This window comes from Hordeum vulgare, chromosome 3H (genome assembly GCF_904849725.1).
Source record: "Hordeum vulgare subsp. vulgare chromosome 3H, MorexV3_pseudomolecules_assembly, whole genome shotgun sequence".
Taxonomy (NCBI): Eukaryota; Viridiplantae; Streptophyta; class Magnoliopsida; order Poales; family Poaceae; genus Hordeum; species Hordeum vulgare.
The window spans coordinates 166,126,737-166,131,367 of record NC_058520.1 but is presented as its reverse complement, the minus strand read 5'-3'; positions in this window follow the sequence as shown (position 1 = coordinate 166,131,367).

Sequence of the window (4,631 nt, the reverse complement as noted above, 5' to 3'; positions counted from 1 at the left end):
ATGTACTTGTAACGATATCCATTCTTGCGAAACAACAAGATGCGTTTCTATCCTTGTCGAGGCCCTCGCGCCAAATTAAGCATAGGACCGCATTTTGGGTGTTACATAGACATACTTGATGTGCGAAGGTGCAACATCCGGAATGGTATTGTGCTTGGTATTAATGAGGGGTCTTTCTACCATTATATCATGCATAGAAACAAGAAGCAATATCAACTACATATTGGCATAAATGTGCGAAATAGTATGGCTCCTTCATGGATGTCCTTCCATGGCCGGCTCCAACTCCGATGACCAGGGCGGAACTCCATCTTGTCCGTCACGCCAGGACGCCAAAATCTCTAACTTGACCTTTGTCCTCCAACTACTACAACTAGTAAAGGATTTACAGAGAATCACAAGTCAACGTGCAGGTCGTTATACACTACAATGACAACCCTTTGGCTCCTGCCGACTGACAATCATGACACGCGGGTCATGTTAAATTACACACATGCATCACATACATATGATACATACTAGTCACATCAAACCTACAAAACATACTTATGCATAGAATCACATTTTACCTATTTGTGTGATCTTGTGCGAAATACGCAGCACTACGCGCACAGCAGTCCCACTGGCTGGTTAGCGCCCCTCGCTGGTGCAGGCAGCGCCCGCCATTTTCGGAAATTATAGATCAAATTTGTATTATGATCATACCAAATTTTCTGACCTGGCTGATCTCATTGATCATCGCAAACCCGATTAGGATTTACGTTTCACGTTAACCCCGATGGCGGAAACTGACCGGTAGAGGTAGGTTGTGTCACTATCTCATAGATTCCGATTGACAAAAAACATAGCCTCAATTATCCTGATGTGCAATTGATCATATCAACCGTGCACATAGCCGACCTCATGAACAATGAAAAATCTTATACGCCACCTCCATATATCAAATATGCATCCGATCTAAAACCAAAACCTATAGCAGAGGCTCTGATACCACTGTAGGGATCTACCGTAGGTGCACCCCATGCAAATTAACATTTTCCTACAAACAGACCAACCAAGAACATGTTTTGGAAGTGGATCATAGATCGTTACCACTAGACCAAAGTCCCGTGCATCAGAAGTAGAGTTGGGGCAGCCATCCATGTGGTCTATCTCCTCCTCATCTAATCTCCCTCACACAAATCGATTATCGGATCCTCTATGTCGGTGCACTTTTGTACAAGTCTTGCCGAAGTTCTACCCGTAGGGAGAGGTTGTCGGGCTGACCGGCGACCACCTTTTGTACAAGTCTTGCCGAAGTTGCATGTAATCCTTCGTACAAAGCCAGGTGAAGACCCTGAGCACAGTCAAATAAAGCACAGCGTTCTGCATCATCATATAGATTCTCATGATAGAAAACATGCATGCATCTATGATTTTCTGAAACGCATAAACTAACAAGTGGACCATATCCCCAGTAGATAATTTCCCTTTTCTTCTTTCCCTCGAAAGACAGATATAACCCCGCGCACAAGGGGGAAGATAGTGGGGACGCCCATAGCAGTAGCAAGAGCGAAGATAATCCAATCAGGGCCGAAAAAAGTAAACGCAGCCGGCAGATAAGTTGCAAACACTTTGAGTAAGTCATTGGGTGAGTACATTCCTCTCCTCTCTAAACACCCTCGATTCTCTCACATGGGAAAACCTGTGCGTTGGGGACCACTATCACGAGCCTCCCAGAGGTCGCCTCGAAGCGCGCTCAACAACCGAGGTGGCTTGTCCGGCATACCTCTTTTATAAAAAGCATGCTCGGCGACCCATGGCAAAGCCCGGAAGGGAGCTGAGCATCCTGTCGGTAGTGACAGCCCCCGGCAAAGTATCGCAGGAAAGAGAGAAGGGGCAATAGTGGAAGAGAAGCACTGCTCTCTCAAATGAAGCACTGAGTATACTACAAATAACATATGTTTAAAGCACAGATTACAATAACAAGGAGCACGGGGGCTAGTACCAGCGAGAACCTTGCACTCTCCTAACTTTGTCTACCCTGTCAACGGTAGGCATGACCTTCTCCTCAAAGGGCTTCCACGTCCTTCGGCAGGCATACCATGGAGAGATTCAAATCGAGGTTCCTGTATGCCGGCTTGGTGAGCACTTTGAGCAGGACGTTCCGGCATAGCCGACGGGCCTCGCTCACCAGCCGCGTCGCCTCATCGGTCTGGAGACGCTTCAGGGCGTCGGTTAGAATCTCGAAGAACAAGGCCAAATTGATGCTTGGAGGAGCCCCAGAGAAGGAGAATGGCTAGGGCCTGCGAGATCCATGGTGGTCAGCTGGTCGGCGATGGCGGACGCTGTGTTAACAAGGCGCTCCGTCCACAACTTGACGACCTTCACGTACTTGTTGAGGTTGACGGAGGCGGCGTCGAGCTATTCCACCGTGACTTGGAGCCTCCGAGTCAAATCCTCCTCCCGGGTCGCGCCCTCCTTGAGTGCATCCTTCGTGGAAGCCAATTTGGCCCGCAGTGCGTCCAGGGAGGCATTGGCGCTACGAAGCTGGGCGACCTTGTCAGCCGGAGTAACCTCTGCATCCGTCGAACTGGCAAGGGCCTTGTCCCTCGCGGAGGAAAGCGTCGATACCTTGTCACGGGGGCCATCGAGCTCTTCTTTGAGCTCTTTCACCATCCCGATGAGCCCATCCTTGGCGACTATGGTGGCAGACGCTCGGTCGATGAACTCCTGGGGCTTGCCGGCATATTCTGAAGCCTGTACATTGAGGTCGCCCTTGAACGAGTCTGCTAGCTCCTGAGTGCGCTGCGCCACCAGTTCCTTGACCTCCTCGTCCTTGGCACAGAGCCACTCACTGAGCGCACGTTCGCGAGCAGCAAGCTCCTTCTCATGGTCTTCCAGGCCGATCCGGATGTTGGTGAGGCGAGCTTCCTCGGCTGAGGTTCGACGCCAAGACTCTTCCTCCTCCTTTTGGACGTCATCCGACCGAAGGTTGAGCGCTTGGTCCTTGGCCTTCAGCTACTGGCGCTCGTTCTGCAGCGCCTTGTAGGCCTCGTCGAAGTGAGCCCGCGTTTATTCCAAACGCTTCTCAAACGCCTCCTCCGCCGCCTTGATGACCGCCTCCCGGGAGTCCAACTTCTCCCTCCTGGTGTGGTACAAGCTTGGAGCTAGCCAACGTGGTCTCTCATGGACAGAAACAGCTGCTCCTCGCTGAGCTTTCCGCCGCCGGTTTCCAGCCCCACCGAGGCGCTTGGACCAACGCCGGCGGAAACCTCCGCATCGACGCTCTCCCCCTCCACCAAGATCCTCGATCGCTTCACCCCTGGTGGGACGATGAACATCTCCTCACTGGCGCGGAGGTACGTGCTGCTCGGGATACCCTCGGACCTGGGAGGCTGACCGGTGCTCGCCTCTCCTCCGGCAGGCTGGGATTCCTCGCCACTGGCAGTCTCCTCACCCCTGACAAGCGGAGAGTCGTCGGGACGCGCCTCCGGACCCTCAACGGGCCCCTTTGCAGGCTCCTGAAAATCCTACTCCTACTCCCGCTCCTCGTGGGCGGCCTCTCGCGCCATGGCATCGGACGCTTCGGTCGCCGCTTCATGGGCGACCTGTGTAACAATGGCGTCGATGTCCATCTCCTCCGCGGGAGAAGGATATGTGGGACAGGAAGAGAAGAGGAATGATCGGGATCAGCCGAATTAATCAAGAAGAAAATTCAAGACCCAACTTGCGGATGCTTTTGGACAGATGCTCACCGTCCTCCTGCTGGTGGATGGTGGCTGCCCCATCCCCGGCGACGTCCGTTGCCGGGGGCTTGTCCTCAAGCTCCATAGGCTCAGGGGATGCACGGTGGGGGCTTTGCCGGGGGCTGGACAAGAGAGTGGCCGGAGGCGCCAGCGGAGCTTCCGGAGCATCCGCCAAGGAGTTGTCGCTGGTTGGCCCCGTTGCACTTGCCAGGGGCCCTTCACCGGTCGACGCATCAACATCCACCAAAGGATCTCCCTCGGTCGTGCGCTTGGGGCTTCTCGGAGGCACCCCGCCAACTGATGTGTCCGCTCTCGTCGATGGCTTGTCGGCGGCCGATGCCCTGGCCCTCTTCGCCGACCTTTGGGCCAGCGTCTCGGTGTCCCTGTGGATAGACGACATCACCAAGTCAGCAAAAACACTAAGCAAGCAAGGGTGAGGGGGAGACGGAAGACCGAACTCTTACTCGTCCTCCTCCTCCTCTGAGTTCAGGGTCGAGATATCATAATCCACCTCCGCCCCGACACTCCTCGAGGGGGTGCTGTCCTCGGATGTTTGGCGGGTGCCGTAGGCGGGCCTTGACGGACTCGGATGTTGGAGCCAATGCGACGGAGCACTCGCTTGGGCTTCCAGCGAGCCAAGCGCTCCTCCGTCTCCTCCTCCTACTCCTGCGCCCCGGTGGCACGCGTCCGTTTCTCTAGGCGACCCCCAATAGCCGAGTCGCCAGCACCCTCGGAGAACTCCGCTTGTGGTGTCGCCTCTCCACCGGTCGCTTCCCTTCCATGGGGGCCCGCATCCCCAGCCCCGAGGGCGAGGGTATGCTCCTCCACCAGGCGGGCGATGTGCGCTTCTTCCCCGGTGGTGGTGTCGCGGACGAGGCCGGTCTCCTCCCGGAGGGAGACCTC